This window comes from Sturnira hondurensis, unplaced genomic scaffold (assembly GCF_014824575.4).
Source record: "Sturnira hondurensis isolate 20B ecotype Veracruz unplaced genomic scaffold, ASM1482457v3 Scaffold0005279, whole genome shotgun sequence".
In the NCBI taxonomy this organism is placed as follows: Eukaryota; Metazoa; Chordata; class Mammalia; order Chiroptera; family Phyllostomidae; genus Sturnira; species Sturnira hondurensis.
The window spans coordinates 4,830,595-4,848,774 of NW_028077910.1; the positions used below are offsets into that span (position 1 = coordinate 4,830,595).

Sequence of the window (18,180 nt, forward strand, 5' to 3'; positions counted from 1 at the left end):
CATATCTCTACTGTTAAAGAGCACACCACAGGCCCCAAATGACATTACTGGTGCTAAAGCCCAAGACATTAAGTTTACTATTGGAACTAATTGCTTTTTCAACCTCTCCCAGAAACATGAACTTATCCACAAGTCTAGAATTTCCTGGTCAATACCAATGAGGTAACCTGCAATATGGGCCCTCTCCATCCTCCTTCCAGCACAAGCAAGAGGCAATCTTTATGATAAAAACCCTTGCAGTTCCTTTTCCCCCGAAGGAATATGTCCTTGTCTAAAAATAATCTTTTTTCCCTTTGTTAGTAGCTCCCTTGCCCCAGCCTTCTTCCTATAAAACTTTCCATTTTGCACAACCCTTGAGAGTGCCCTTCTAGTTGCTAGGTAGGATGCCGCTCCATTCACGAATCACTTAACAAAGCCAATTAGATCTTCAAATTTACTCAGTTGAATTTGGTTTGTTAGTACTTACAAAAATGCTCCTTCCTTCTTATTCTCTCTGAAGCACAGTTTCTTGGGGAAGAGGAAGAAAGCTCCCCATCTGGTGCTAAACTGGAAGAATAAGCCAATCTTCCTATCATTATGATTCACTCTTATAAGCACCATCAGCAGAGCAGAGGAATGAGTTTGACACTTCACTCTTTCAAACATAATTTTGGATTTTCCGGGCTTGTGGGCCAGCTGCCTACAGAGATGCCGAAGATCAAGTCAGCTGGGAGCAGCCACCACAGGGCAAGAGCAGTGTCGCGAGCTGAAGAGAGCTAGAGGACTCCTGTTCAACACAGGGACTGGGCAGCACATTTTGAAAAATCCTCATTGTTAACAGCATTATCAATAAGGCTACCTGACGACCAACAGATGTGGAGCTGGAAGTCGCAGCTGGAACTGTCAATGACTGTTAAGTAAGTCTCTAGAAAAGGCAAAAAATGTAATTGCCTGTGAACTTGACCCAAGGTTAGTAACTGAACTGCACAAAAGAGTTCGGGGCACACTGCTGGCCAGCAAACTTCAAGTAATGGTACAGGATATGTTGAAAACAGATTTGCCATTCTTTGAGATGGGTGTGGCAAATACACTTTGTAGGATCTCTTCTTTTGTCCTCAAGCTGTTGTTCTGCTGACCTTTTTTTTTTCAGATGTATTGTTTCAAAGAGAATTTGTTCTCTGACTGGTTGCAAAACCTGGAGACAAGTTATACTGCAGACTCTCAATTAATACACAGCTGTTATCACACGGGGACCATCTAATGAAAGTTGGGAAGAATAACTTCAGACCACCCCCAAAGGTGGAATTCAGTAGTGTAAGAATAGAGTCTAAGAATCTGTCACCACCTATCAATTTTCAGGAATGGAGCCTAATAAGGATCATCTTTGTTAGGAAAAACAAGACACTGTCTACTGCACTTCAGTCAAGTACAATACAGTAGCTACCGGGGGGAAAAAACCGACGGAACTCACCGTTCAGTCCATAATAGTGTAATGCCGGCAGATTCCAGCATAGCAGATAAAATACAGCAAATCCTAACCTGCACAGGTTTTAATGACGAGAGCCCTTTCCATGGACATAGATGTCTTCGTCAGATTGTTGCATGGATTCAGTGTAGATGGTAACTATTCCTTAGGTCTGGAAAACAGAATTTCTCAAACTCAAAAGTAACTGGAATTCTGTATTTTTGATAATTTGAGAAGATGAAATATACTTTTCCTCCACTGGAACATCGGGACTATTTTTGCTTTAATACTTCTGTTGTTACCAGTTATTATTCTAAATTACTAAGATAGTTAAGTCAACTTAAATACCCAAGTTTTTTGGTTTGGGTTTATTTTTAATATCTAACATAGGGCAGGGGCCAATCTATACATGATAATCTTCAAATTCAAGAGTTGCAGACAAGCACAACTATACCCTTAAACTTACCATTTCTAACAGGTTATTGTATGAAGATGTTACTTTTCTATATTCTACATTATATATTGCTGGAAGGACCTGTTGAGACTTTCAGCTCTTTAGGCCTTTGTCCTTCGGGCTAATGTTAAAATATGCTCATCAGAGACACGTATTCCCCATACGGTTTCTTCTTGCTATTCATGTGTACAGCAAAATGATTTTCTTAAAATGTTTTCATTTTGTTCTCTTTCTCTGTTTATCCTATACAACTTCTATCAGTTGCCTACCCCTTTAGCTAGCAGAAAGTTTTGTAACCAAGCAGACCAGGGTCCATTCAAGTGGCACCTTGGTATGACTCAACCATCAGTATTGAAGAAACAGGGTTTTATTTACAGTGTTCCAACCCGGGGGCGGGGGGGACTCAGAGCACTTTCTTATGCTCAGAGCCCTCTTTTCCCATGAAACCCAGTACTCCCCTTGTTTCCCAAAAGGCTGTAAGCCCAAACCAAGTCCAATAGTTCCCCATTTCCTTATTTTAATTTAAGCCAGCTATGCAAACAGTTCTCCATTCTCCCTGAAAGGTACCAAAGTCACCACCCTCATGTGACAGCTCCCTCCTTCAGGATCTGGCTTACCCCATGTACCCGAGGATCTGGGGTACATGGTTATCAGCCTACATATCATAGCCCCAAAAAGCATGTGCTGTGTTACACTGGATCATGGTGAAGTCTTGGAAAGGCACAAGTCCCAAGTGTCCAAATAGATTCCAGGTGTACACAGCAGCAGGTCAGCATCTTGCAATGTAGTCCTTGGTGCCTTCAAAGTTGGTGAGGACAGGTACTATTGTTACCGAACAGAGGTCCCGGGGGGCGGGGGGCAATATTTGGCCCACCCAGGGATGCCAAAAAAACTGCTACACAACAACGGGAGCCCCTCCCAAGGACGGTATACTAATACCTACTGGGCTCATCTGTCTGCCGCCAATTGGAAAAACATCTCTCAATGCCAGAGATTTGTGAAAAGGAAACAAAATGTTTATTTAATGCTATTCAGGCCTAATGCCTCTATAAAAATATCAAAGTCTTTTAGGGTATACACCTACACACACACACACACACACACACACACAGAGCACTCCCTTCTCCCACTGTCCCAACTCCAGATACCGTAAATAAGGAAAAGAGCACACGTCCATTTTTCCAGGCCACTGGCACCATCAGCTGTGTCACCTGTCCAAGCAGGATCTCCAATTAATCCAAAGTCATGCAGCACCTTCCACTGGCAAGAGTTCTTTGTACCAAGTTCCAGTCAAAGTCTCTCCTGTTTTCCAGGCCACTTGGCCAAAGGGAGCACCCCAAAGCCTCATGGGCCTCTTCTACCAAAGCTGCAGGGGTCCGCACTCCACCAAAAGTGCGTGTCTTTCTTCTTCACCTGGCCACAGGGATCTCCATTTTGGCAAAGCTGCGTGGTTTTCCCTTTTCACCTCGGCAAGAGGAGGTCTTAATTCTGTTGAAACCACATGGCTCTCTCTCCTAATGGCTGCAGGGATCTACATCTTTCCAAAACAGCGTGGCTCTCCCCCTCACCTGGCCAAGAGGGGGTCCTCACCCTCACTCTGCTAAAGCCACATGGCTCTCCCCTGATGGCTGCAGGAGCCCTCACTTTGCCCCAAACCAGCATGACTCTCTCTCAGTGGCTGCCGTGTCTGGGTTTCAATCCCCTGCGCCAGTCCTCCTTTGCAACCCCATTTCCGACTCCTCCCACAATTGGTTACACCTGCTAGGACTCCCATATTATTGCAAGTTTACTGGGCTGTCATCATGAGTCTGGGCAGGTGTGGCCCCATGGCGTGGAGCCAATCAACTCTAAGTTCTCAACCAGGCACTGTAACTCAGGGAACCGGCCCCAGTTACATCCTGGGTAGAAAGCCACTCCCTTCTCCCTGGCTCAAAACTTGGCCACAGCTATTCAACATATCTTTGAAACCAGTTAAAGGTCATAGATATGTTAAATGACCATTCCAGAGGTTAGCTGTAAAACTGTTGCTATGCAAAACAGCTGTCAATGCCCTGCTCCCTTTGTCCCTTCCCCCAACTGACACCTGGGTGGGGGTGGTGAAGACATCTTAATATTTCCTGGACACCCTGAGCTCTGGACTCCATCCCAAATTCTTTTTTTGGGCCCCTCTCCTGGCTGCACCCTGTTACACTATCAAAGCAGCATGCCTGCATTCTTACTAGACCATGGCGGACCTGCTCCTACAGCCTGCATAGCTACTATCTCCCTACCAGCAGCCTGCTGGAATCTACCTTCACTACCAGCTGCATCATGCCTGCTCTGTTCACTCTCTCTCACACGGCTCCTGTCTCACTACCGCAGTACGACTCTCTTTCCTCAGTACCGGCCCCGTGGCTCTCCCTCCTCACTCTTCCTCCAATGACTGCCTGTCAATTTAAATCCTGCCCCAGAGCCCTTTGTGTGACCTCATTTCTAACTCCTTCTACTATGGGCTACATTTGCCAGTTTTCTGTATAGTTTACATTCTCTCAGCTGCCTCCCCCAGTCAGGGCAAGAGTGACTCAGTGATCCAGGGGGACCGCTTAGCTACATCCCAAGTCAGGATATATCCTGAAAGTCAAGCCCACTTTGCCCTGTGGTGGGAGCACAGCTATTAACAGCTATTATCTACCTACCAGCTTGTCATAGATATGCAAAGTATCTTAATTCTATCATCTGTTCTCCACCATCCCCCAAACCACGGGCTATGGGGGCTTTCTCCTATATTCCTAGGGGGGAGTTTCTCTTATTTTCTTGGGGAGTCATAGGTTTAACAAAATTTCCAAAGGTTTTGTAAATCAAAACTTGATTTAAAATTTAAAATCTCTATCTTTCAACTTCAAAATAAACAAACAAAACAAAACAAAAAAACTGTAACCAGTCATTCTCCCACAGGTATAGCCTCCTTGTATTCCTATAACTTTCGGATAATTACCTTAAGCTCTATTTAAAATGTAAGGTTGAGAATTTCAATAGATGTCATAACTGAGTCTTAATTAGCTACTATGTTTAAATCATTGTCACTATAATACTAATTGTTAGTGTCCTTTAATAAAGAATTAGATATATATTTTTAAAAAAACATTATTTTCCCTCTGTCTTTTTGTGACTTCTATTCTTCTCCAAGGCTCACAATGTCTCTTTCAGCATGATGTACTCTGTATGTAGTGATTATACCAGCCTAGTGGTACAATCAAGCAATCAGAAACTAAGCAAACAAATAAACAAGCTGACAAACTTAGGAAGTGATATAGTCCCCCAACTCTATAATAAAACAAGAGTCTTTTTCGTTATCCCTCTTACTCCACAAACAAAAACCAGTGCACCCTGGTTCTTTCGATCTAAGTTAAGTATTCCCTAGATTTTCTCACCTATGTTCCTGAAAAATCTTCTCAACTCCCTAGTCACTATTAACTTTTGCTCTTTTATTCAATAGATAATTTCTAATATATTGCATACAAACAATGTGCAATATTGTTACCGAACAAGGGGTCCGAGGGGGGGCAATACTTGGCCCACCGAGGGNAGATAATTTCTAATATATTGCATACAAACAATGTGCAATATCACCCTGAATAAATAGTGGGTTTTTTCCTCAAGGAGTATATAGCGTGGTGCCAGACAAATATACAGGTAATTATAAGTGCTATAAGAACTATGAAAGAGATTTCTAGGAAGCCATGGGGACACAGAAGAGGGACACGCCCCAGACTGGCAGAGGTGGAGACGACAGGAAAGGAGAGGAAATTGACATGTGATTGAGTTTGAAGGACAAATAGGAGTTAGTTAGGCAAGCAAAAAAAAAAAAAAGAGAAAATGGTATCAAAGAGGAGAAATGTGTAACCTTTGATAAATAACTTGAATCTTAGAAACCCTATTTTCTTTATCCAAAAAAATTGGATAATGTTCAGAGTATACTAATGTGTCTAAACCAGCGTATGTGTGCACATGCATAAGTGTATATAGTATGTATTTTAATTAATACTATCTCTACCTCCTTGGCTAACCTCTTTACATTGGTAAGAAGATCAGTTAGGACAGTGTTTAGAAATATACCAAGCAATCTACAAAATATAATTTAATATTTAAAATCTAACAGGATGACCATTTTTGCTTGAATCCCATGCTGATTGAGAGGGATGTTAAAGGTAAAAAGTAGAGAAACAAGGGAGAAGAAAGTTAACTTTTGCTGAATTTCTACTAAGCATGGCATGAATCTAGGTATTTAGATATATATTACTATTTAGCAGTTCCAAAAAAATAGTAAGTTGGAGTATGCTATCGTCATTTTACAGATGACAAAACTGGGACCCCAAAAGTTAATATTTTTCCCATAGTAAAACAGTAAGTGAAAAAGCAAGGACTTGAAGCTAGTTCTTTCTGTGTTTGAGTTCTAACTCTCTAGCTCTATGTGGCAGAGACCAAAAGCTACGTGGGTACTTTGTCCCCTATCCATAATCATACCTGAACTTGTCTGACTTCCTCCCACAGCCACACCTGGACTTGTTCTTGTTCCAAAACCATGAATGCAACCAGGGACAGGAGCAGAAGTGACTGGACTCTGTTAGAACTGGGGGTGAGTGCTGGACCTCCTTTATACAGTGCTCTTCCTCCTTAAGAAAAATGTATGATAAGGTCACATTCTCCTCCCCACTCCCAACCAAAAGAAGGAAAAAGTCAAATTATTAGACTCGTAGAAAATTATGCAAGATACAATGTCTAAGATCACCTCTTACCACCAACACTGTACACTGAGAGATTACCATATGTTTGGTGCTAGCGAAATACCATTTAGAACAGCAAGCATATTAGAGAGAACTGACATCTCTCAATTTGAGATCCAGCATCTGACCTCAAAGCACAAGTAAGATGCCAGGCTGAGAGAAAGAAGAATTGCCAAGGTACAGAGACGAGAATACTTATGTTGTGCCTGGGAAATACCAATACATTCAAATTGGTTGGAGAATAGGTGATGGAAAAGTGAATAGAAATGTCATTCTATCTCTTAATATCTCTCAGTGCTGTCCTTTCTCTCCACCCCCACTGCTACCGCCTTTATGAAAAGTCCGAACTCTCAAGTGAACTATCACGTTAACTTTCCTCTCTTCTCCCTGCTTCCCATCTCACATCTACACTAAACTTTTTATAATATAAAGTTCTTCATTTCACTGGCCCACTTATAAATATTTCAATCTTTCTAATTCTTTCCAATTCTTTAAAAAAAAAACATCTAAATACCCAATAACCTAATATTCATAACATCCAGTATTTAATACAAAAAATAAACATGTGATCCAAAACCAGGAGCAAAAATCAATCAGTAGATAGGAACAACAAATTAAATGTCCAACATTACGTGTTTGGCAAGTAATAGAACAGAGATGGTCAAGTTCAGGTCTCTGCTTCCAGAGGCCAGGCTCTTACCCATTAAGATTTAATCCACTTATCTTATTGTTTATCTATCCATTTCTATCATCTGTCTCTAAACCACCACTTTATTTTAATAAAAGGAGATCTTCTATTTGAATATCAAATACATTCAATATGGATGGTGCTGCTAACATTGAATTTATTAAAAGGCACTCAAATATTTTAGAAGAGATGTTCATTCATATATTGAGATAGAAACTTAAGAACTATTATTAAACCAAATTTGGCTATTTATGAAGACATATCTGTGTATGAGTGTATGTGTGTATGTATCTTATCACAGAAATGTAGACCTGGGAGAAATGTTAGAAAACAACATAGTAAATCTCTCATAGATTTAGGAAAATGAGTCTTCCAAGACTTGCTGAATTTCAGAATTTTTGGCTCTTTGGCAAATGGCTTGCCATTAATAAACACCTGCCGGAATTTCTGAATTACAGACATGATTTATTGATGTATTGATATAGGTAACTCAGAACCATTCAAAATAGCAGGAAGCATTTATAAAATCATAAATAATGCAATTTAATAAAGATGCTGACTGGGTAATAACAATAATTCAAAGGAGTGACAAGCCACTTACCATAAAATGGCATTTTGGTTTCTTTAGGAGACTTAAGTCCTAGACATCTTCATGAGAAAATTGTAACTGGACCGACTGATTCTGGAAAATGGTAGAATCATTTCGCAAAGGAAAGGTGTCCATAATATAGATGCAGACAACTGAAAATATAAATGTTACAAAATCCTAGAGCTGACTGACCCCTGTAGTCTTGCATTTTTATTGTTATAATATATTTAACTTTTCATTAAATACAGTTCTCAAGTCTTACCTAAAACAAAACAAACAAACAAACAAATAAAAACAGACCCAGAAATGACAAATATAATATCATCAGCAGGTGATGATTTTAAAATCAGTTATTAGAAATATGGTCATGGATTAAGAGGAAAGCAGACATAATTATGAGAGAAACAGACTATAAAAGAGAAACAAAAGAAATTAAGACTCAAAATAAAACATCTCAAATAAAAAATTGCTGAACGGATACAATAGCATATTAGAGAATGCAAAAGCAAGTATCAGTTATTTTGATGGTAGGGTAATAAAATTATTCAAACTCAAGTAGAAAGAGAAGGAAAAAAAGTCTTAAAAAATTAGACAGCTTTAGTATCCTATGGAATCAAATCAAGTGATCTAACATATACATACTTACCTGTCAGGGGAGATACCATGATCACCAAGTGATCTAACATACATGCCATAGAGTAAAGAGGAGATAGCAGAAAATATGTTTGAAAAAATAATATATTAGACCTTGCTGATGTGGCTCAGTGCATTAGTGCTGGCCTGTGGACTGAAGGGTCTCTGGTTCAGTTCCCCATCAGGGCGCATACCTGGGTTTCAGGCCAGGTCCCTAGATCGGGGCATGCAAGAGGCAATCTATCAATGTACCTGACATTTTTCTCCATCTCTTTCTCCCTCCCTTCCTCTCTCTGACAATAAATAAATAAAATCTTTTTAAAAATAAATAATAAATTACACATTTCCATATTTGATGATAAATGCCAAATAAACAAGAAGGATAAATACAAAGCGAATTCTACCAAGACACAGCATAATCAATTGCTCACATTTTTCCCTCTTTTATTTCCTATATATTTCTGGTGTTGTCACACAAGTTCATGTCCTGATACAACCACTAGTTCTATACCTCATTGTCACAATGATAAGTGGGTAGCAGTAGTTCTACCAAAAGCAATTTCTATACTAGGATGGCTAGAAATAACTTAGTATCCCAAATTTTAGCAAGCACATAGATGAATCCAACTACACCCAAACTAAATGCATCCCAATTCAATTTCTCCTTAACTGATTGTAAAATGCCAGTGGTTACTTCAGACATAATATGATGGAGAAAAAGTTAGTATGCAAGGAAGCAATGGTCCCTACATGATAGCAACTAAACTATCTCATTTTTCTAAATTTTTATGAAAAGAGGTGATCATTCAGTATATTACTAGGACTCTTCTAGAACCTTGATGAGCCCTAATAACGGAGAGGCCAGGATGCTTAAATTTCATCAGCCTCCTATTAAACTGTCTCATGTTGGCGGGGGTAGTAAAGAGAGGACAAGGCAGGAAAGAAAAGAACAACAGACCATAAATTAATCATCTGTCCCTGCTAACACAGAAGTAACAACAGGACAAACATTCTTCCCCAACTCACAAGAAATAAATCTGACTGAATATTTATATTAAAGGCTAAGTTTTATTCTAGAAATTACTATATTACCCTGAATCAGCAAAATTAAGATTTCTATTGTCAGAAAAAGGGCTTAATGAAATGTTAAGTTATAATAAGATTTCAAGTTAAATCCTTGCTCAAAAGAGGTAAATATTATAAAAATTTTCTTGAAAAACTGAAGAAACATTTATTCCAATGAAACAGGAAGGATACATTAACAAATAAAAAAAAAGAGGAGACTCCTTAACAGACAGTAAAACCAAGACCATCTAAAAGAAATAGAGAATCTTCGTATGAATGCTAAAAGTTCTTTGACTTTCTTTACCTTGTATTCCACCTAACTGTGTTATTGAGGAAAATGTAATAATGCATTAAGGGAAAGGACAACATTATTTACCCAGAGTTTAACTTTTTGTATTAAAAAATGATGAATTTAGTAGTTACAAAATGATACAGACTGGCTGAAGCCAGAAATAAAAACAAAAAACAATATTATTTTACTGTCACTACATCACATTATAAAAATCTCTCAAACTGTCCTCTTTTTCACGTATGGATTTTAAAAAGGATTTCATATCATTTATTTACTTCCCACTATCTGAAAAAACTATTACTATTTTAAGCATAAATTGATCAAATGAAATAAGCTCTGAGTGACTTATTTAATTGCAAAAGTCTTCAACTGGCCAATATTTAAAACTAGTTGTCAAAATTTAAAAAATAACTTAAGAATTATTTAATGTACATAGCATATAATTTTAGCTTTCCCTGATAGACCTAGAAAAAGACTTTTTCAAAATAAAGCAGAAAATAAAAAAGCAGAAAATGAAACAGGAAAAAGGTATTGCAGAGGCGTCTAGCTTCATAGTTTTGAGCTTGTGTAATGATGTACGTGTGGTTCTAAATTTTCTTATTCATATTAAAATGAATAAGACAATGTCTTCCTCGCTTATGCCATAATTTATGCCATAGTTTATGCCATAGAGCTGAATTTACAGATGAAACTACCTATGAAAGTTTTTTGTTATCTTAGTTGTCATTGCGTCACTAAGTAAATACAACTTGGATGGCTTGCAAAACTGACCCATTCAGTGTTGATCACTCTGTAAAGCAGACTTTTCATTACGAAAGCCAAGTGTGCAGGCTTCTCTGATACGCCACTGAGTGGTATTCTAAACACATTTTGTCAGTGGCTGTTGGAATGCATTTTGTCAGACTCACAATGATTTCCAGAGTATTATATTCTCAGGTCAACTAGATAAATAAATTTAACCCATAACACACTGCCATTATAAAACAAATTGTAGGAAGTACATACAGCAATTCTGAAAACTAGTTATTAATATTTTTCAGAAATGTCCAAAACACACCTTATGTTTATGGTAATACAATAGGAAATTTTCCTTTCAACCTCACCCCTAGCTGCCTGGCAGTTGGAATGGAGTGTGTGTCAGTTTCCATCTGACGAAGGAATTATGAGAGTAGGAGTTTGGGAAGAAAAATCGGAAGGAACAATTGCTAAGAACTGAGGCCCATTGGTGTTATGGTGTCTTGGAAACAGTTCAGTGGCCATTTTCCACAGGTCTTTTGGGGGGTTTTCTGTCAGTTCCCAAAATGGATTAGACTGTAAAATTTATTAAAGGTAATGGTAATAATACCTTTGAATTATGAATTGGGTTTTTTTCCCCTCTCAAGTCTACTTAGAATAGCACAATTTTGCACATTTCCTACTTTTTGACTTTTCCTAAAATAACCTCAAAAGGACCTTCCAAGGTGTTTTATCTTCATTGAGTTTTGTCATCTTAAATCAATTTTTGCTTCAACTTATGACGCAGAAACAAGCAGAATTCTCTATTTTGAGCCTCTCAGGTTTTTCCTTTCCATGTGGACTCAGTTGTCTTATCATGGTGTTGCAGCTAGCTTGTTTGTTAGAATCAGCTATGAGTAATGAAGCAAATATTTTGGATTAATGACAGTTTAATTATTGATGTTTCTGTAAGATTTTGAAAAATAAATTATAATGAATTTAAGCTTAGGCTTATAGTAAAGGTCCTCTTTGTTTGCATTTTGATGTGCTTTTGTAAAGTGGGAAAAAGTGATGGGATTACATATATATAAAATATAAACTGGGAATTGAACAGTGTTAACAATCCACCTTTATCAATGGAAACACATGTCACGTGCCTTGTGCCTTTAATGACAATGTGTAAAAATGCTGAGAAATACTTCTATAGGGAAAAATAAAACCATTGTAGGCAAAACAGACTAAGTTGTTTTTTTTTCTGAGTCTTGTAGAAGCACCAGGTCACTTGTTTTCTGAGGCACTTGATCAGATATTCTGAATCAGAGTGTGAGGAAACACACTGACTGACATGTGTCCGAGCTCAACGTTGGGTTAGGGATGGAGGAGAAATGGAAAAGCGCCTCTTACTCTTTCACAACTTCACCCTGAAATCCTGCCGCCTTCAAGTTTATCTTAGATCACGTCATTAGCAAGGAGGAACTGGACCTATCCACTTCCCAATAACAGCCAGGAGAGGTGAGTCTGTCAAGTAAATACAGAAAGAGAGAAAGAACTCAAAAAGTAGAAACATAAAGTTAAGGTATTTCTCTATGTTTCCACTAATATGGGAGGTATATAAAATTTACAGCCCATCTTTTATCATGTCTCACATTCAGAGTTAAACTGAGGAGTTGATGGAAACGTAGCACAATGCACAACCAATTATTTCTGTAAAGAGCAAGATAAATATTTTAAGGTTTACAGGCCATATGCCTTCTGTGGCAACTACTCAACTCTTCCCTTATAGCAAGAAAGCAGCCCTTAAACACTATGTAAATAAATGGGTGTGACTGTGTTCTAATACATCTTCATTTATGCAACAGTGGGCAGAAGGCCTCATTTGGTCTGCCAGTCATAATTTTTTTCATTTTTACTCTAATGGATAAAGAATTGGAGTTAGTTTAGCTATTAACTAATATATTCTATAACCTGATTGAGTTTGCTTAACCCTCTTCAAGGCCTCTTTTTCCTCAGGGTCCTCGTGTGTAAAAGGATCACAAAACTAGTTTTGTAAAAATTCATGTATAACCCTGGCTGGTGTGGCTCAGTGGATACAGCACTGGCCCAGGAACTGAAGGGTCACCAGTTTAATTCCCAGTCAGGACACATGCCTGTGTTGTGGCCAGGTCCGCAGTTGGGAGTGTGATAGAGGGAATCAGCTGATGTTTCTCTTCTCTTTCTCTCTCCTTTCCCCTCTCTCTAAAAACGAGTAAGTAATTTTTTAAAAAATGAATGTATGCATATATACATTTTTGAATACACATGATAAATTTGTATTGTGTTTATCAGGGTAAGTACGGTAATAGACAAATGTCGAACTCTAGGTGGTGTAACAAACTGAAGTTTCTTTCACACTCCCCTGTTTTTCAAAGCTGATACTCTTGGTAAGTGGCTCTCTAGGGCACCCTACCTACAAACTGTAATGCAGGGGCCCCCAGACTCCACAGACAGATTAATGCAATCGAGCCAGCAGTCCCTAGGAAAGAGGATATTGTGGACACGTATCCCATGCTTACCTATCTCAACTTAGAGGCTCACACATGGCACCGATCAGAGGGGCATGAGGAGGGTGCGGAGAAATGGAGTCCCCAAGGGGCAGCCACTGTCCTGTGACAACTCCACACTGCAGCCAAATGAACAAAATGTTGGTGGCCACCAGGCAGTACCTAGCACAACTATAAACACAAAATGTGAAAAAAATGCATGCACTTGTACCCTACAAGAATATTTATTCGGGGTATTTGCAGAAGCCATTCAGAAATATTAAATAAGACCCCTGTAGAAATTGGATGAGGATGAATAAATTTATTTATTTTATTAATGAAATAAGACACTTCAAATATTTGACCAATTGCTCAAAACTCGTGAGCACGTTTTTCATAATCAATCAGTAAAAATTTAGTCTCAGGTCTTTGAGCTAAAGCCAAGGATTCAAAGTTTTCTTTCTTGTGAACTTACATATATAATGAAGTCAAATTTCCACAAGCAGCTGGCACACCTACAAATGTATAACAATAACTGCTTCCTCTCAACGTCCAAGTGCAATTCTAGTTAGGCAAAGAAAGTTTCAGAGCTGGAGATGAGCCAAGGCAAAAGAATTAAGCACAGTTAAGCAGATTTTCAAACAAAGAAAGCAGTTGAGTTTCTTGTTAGGGATTCATAATTATAAGGAGGTCATTAGAGAAGATTTAACACAGCATCGCCGCCTTGCGTGTGGTGCTGCACAACCGTATATCTTTGATGCTTCTGCTGCCCCTTATGCTCAGTCACTGTGATTAGTTTTAAGCACTGTTACCAACAAGGGAAAGCTGTTTATTCAACTGTTTTCTCGTTCTCAACACTGAGCAGAACACGCGTGGTGGCTTTCCTAACAAAGGAATTATTTAAAAGTGAGATTATTATCAAGGAAGCCTTCCAAACAAATCAAACAATTCCTTGAAGAAGATCACTTTGGTGGCTATATATTGAGTGTTTCTCTGTACCAAAGTGTAGGCCATGGTAACTGAATCCATAACCTGTCCTCACAGAGCTTGGAGGCTAGTAGGTGAGTAGAAAGTTAACAAGAGACAAATACGTATTTATCCAAGATACTCAACGTAAGAAACAGGTAGAGAATACTACGTGAAGGGACAATCCACGTATAAAACATACGGGGACAGTCTGAAAGGCATTTCACCTGAGACTGAAGGAGGAGAAGAACCAGCCACGTGGAGTCCCAGGGGAGGATAATTTCAGGAAAACAGAACAACAACGCAAGTGTAAGGGATCCACAGCGGCAAAGCCGGTATTTTAAGTTGCATGGGAAAGTCACGGACTGTTTTAAAGCTGAGCTGACATTTTTATGTGATGTCATACAAAATCACTTTTGCTCTTGAGTATGCAACATATTAGTGTCTGGGCAGATGGAGGCAGGGTTGGGTGAAAGGAAAGGCCCCCAAACAGAAACTGATTAAACAAATCAGATAACTTTAATTTTTTCTCCCTATGGAAAATGGGGAGATCTTAATTTTTTCCTGATATGGGGTTATATAGCTATTTAAATGAAAACCAGTAAGTTAAATTAAAAAGTTAGAGAAAATATTTTATACAAATTATAGTATCCAAAAAAACTTTATTGGAGGTTGGTGTTGGTATAGCTCTGAAGGACATATATCTAAGCCATAAACTTCTGATATCTTATATATCTATAAGATAGATAGATAGGTAGATCTTATATATCTATAGTCTCACACACATACATTGTTTAAAACATTACACAACATATCTCAATATACTTTCTTAGAAAGTTGTTTGCCAAAATTGGGGAACAGAAACTATATTGATGGATTTAGGTAACATTGCACATAGCATTTGATAACGGGATACCTTAAAAATATTGCTAATTCAGATAGTAAGAAAATAAACTTCTTTTCTTTCAACCTAACAGTGTTGAAAAGGAAATCTCAATTTAAGGCCAAAATTTATTTAACATTTCTCTATCATGAGCCAACCTTTATTTCTTAGTAATAAAACTTCTGATTTTTATTATTAAGCAAGTTCCCAAATGTTAGTAGGCAGGGTTACCTAGCTAGAATTTAATAATTTTTGTTTGCTTCTATTGCCTATTGTTACAGTGAAGTATGTATAGAAAGAAATACTGCTTTTACATTTTAGTAATAGAATAAAGATCCCTTAGTATTAAAGATACTAGTAAAGATATAGTAGTTAAGTAAAAACTAATTGACCTTAAGAAAAAGTACTAAAAATATAGTCCTTTCTAAGATTTTGCAAAAATCACAAAAGTAGTTCATAAATAACTGAAGTTTGGGAAACACTGCTTAAAATGTTTGTTTCAAAGACAAGGAATAACTCAAAAAGTAGTAACAATTATAAAATTATCTAACAAAAGACTAGAAAAAAGTCTAGAACATTGCTGACATCTCAGCAGGGTTTATGTAATTGTTAACAAGCTCAGTGAGGATCAGATTAAACTGGCAACTGTTTGAAGGCCATCCAAGTCAACCAGCTTCCTCTCTCAGACAAGGAGTCATTGAAATAATAAGGAAGATCACAACGTTATTCAATTTTCTTTGGCCTTTGAGGATAGAATAAAGAATAAACAAGCCATATGTGTGTGTGTGTGTGTGTTTAATTTTAAATGGGCAATTGCTTTGCAGATATTTCTTTACAATCTAGGGGGAAAAAAGCAATTTCAAAGGTGCCAACTAAATCTAATAGCTCGTAGAGGCATAGATGATTAAATCTTTATACGACATCAGATACTTGGTTGACTAAGAAATAAAAAGTAAAGGTATTTCCTCAAGGTAATTCAAAATCTTCAAGATTGTTACGTAGGACAAATCTGATTTGAACACTTCTGCAAGATGTTGCTATTGATTAAACATAGTTAACTCAGAAAGAAAATTCAATTTTATATGAAACACAGCATGTCACACTTTGTATAGCAGTCATTCCTCACCTGCAGGGGATACATTCCAAGATCCCCCAGCGGATGCCTGAAATCATGGATAGTTTCAAACTATATACAGTTTTTTCCTATGCACACATAGCTATGATAAAGCTGAATTTATAAGTGAGTCACAGTAAGAAATTAACAACATTAAGAATAAAATAGAACAACTATAAATATACACTATAATAAAAGTTACATGAACATGGTCTCTCTCTTTGGTTATTTTTATATTTCACAGTCCAAACCTATTCTTGAATCTATGTAACCATCCATTACTTACAGCTGAACGTGTCAGCTCAATGTGTGCCTTTTCAGGGGATCCCTTGCTGAAGTCTGCGTACAGACTCAATGCAACAAGTTTCTGTCATTTTCTCTTCCTGTTCCCTACCTACGAATTTAATGCCTTTTCCATTTGAACTAAGCATTTGTCATGCACCATGTTCATCACTTTTGCAGCTGGAGCTGCTACAGCAAAACCTGCATTGATTTCTTTTTCCTTTTTCATAATTTTAATGACAGAAGACTGGTTCTTACTGTATATCTTAGCAACCTCTGCATACAATTTTTTTATTATGTCAAGAACTTTCACCTTTTCACTTAACAGAAGAACTTTATGGCTTCTCTTCAACCTGTTTGAAGGGCCAGCATCACTGCTTTTGCATTCTGAGGCCATTGTTAAGTAATATAAGGGCTACCTGCACACAGGCACTGCAATATTTCAACACCTACTAAGCGACTGATGGGCACGGAGTGCATACAGCAGATACGCTGGAAAAACAGATGATTCACTTCTGGGCAGGACAGACAAAGCAGGATAGCAGGAAACTTCATTGTGTTATAATCAGAATGGCACACAATTAAAGCCTATGAACTGTTTATTTCTGGAATCTTCCATTTAATATTTTCTGACCACAGTTGACTGCAAGTAACTGAAATCACAGAAAGCAAAAACTCAGTTAAGTGAGGACCGTTATGTCTCAAAAAATAAACAATTATCAGTTTTCTATTATCTTTATTTAGACATGTATTTTTCAAACTACCGCAGAAATAAATAATCCTCTAGGAGTCTATCTAGCTCTGTTTTTCAGTCATTTTATTGGACTGTTCAGTTATTTATTGATTCTTTCAGCAAATATTTGATAAGTGCTTATTTTATACCCATCACAGGGCTTCATGCTGGAGGTAAAAGGCAAATAAAACATGTCCTTGCCCTCAGACTTCAGAGTCAAATAGTCAGAGAGAATCATATGAACTATTATAATGAAGCATCAGAAATTTTACAGTTTTTGTTCCCTCTTCACATGGAGCTCGCTCTCCAATCATTGCTCCAGAAGTGTTCATAGACGAGAATGTATTGGGAAAGACTTTCAAAAAATAGATCAAACTAGCTGACCAAACACTTCAATCTGTTGCCAGAGGAAATAGCATTCTTCCGTGGTGTCACAGGAAATGCATTTTAGGGACACATACACGGGAGAATTTGAGGTATAGTGGCAAGAATGATTGGAACAAAAACAAAAGACTACCTCCAGGTATCCCACACCTGATGACTCATGCACAACAAGGTGACTCAGCTCTGTCTTGCTACAGAAGTCCAGCCTCTGGGGCCACATGCCCACACTTGTCCCCACGAAGCCCAGCAGGAGGGTCGGGACCCAGAGCTGACATACCATTATCCCATCCTTTGTGCCTCTGGTAGTCCTCCACAGTCTCTACTCCTGTCCGGCCCACAGTTGGCTGCAAAAGAGAGAGAACATGCACGTTTTTGTTACGCTTTGACTCTATTTCCCGGTGTTTGGGAAGGGGTAAGCTATCCAATCTCTTTCCTGGATCTTCCCAGGGCTGTGCTGGTGCCTCCAACTATCCAATCCTTATCCTAGACCTTCCAAAGTTTCATGCCCTTATTTTATGCTGTCTTTTCCCAAGATTTTCTCAGGCTAGACACCTTCCCTTCATGGTCACCATTTTGACTCCCTTGCACATGCCTTATAGTTTTGCTTTGTCATCTGGCTTCTAGTGCACATGCCTCAGCAGAAGAATATTCCATTTG

The 18,180-nt window shown here is 38.2% G+C and overlaps 1 pseudogene; it reads left to right on the forward strand.

The window, feature by feature from the left end:
* Positions 1–687: 687 nt before the first annotated feature.
* LOC118987495 (probable dimethyladenosine transferase) lies at positions 688–1,649 on the forward strand (annotated as a pseudogene).
* The last annotated feature ends 16,531 nt before the right edge of the window (positions 1,650–18,180 follow it).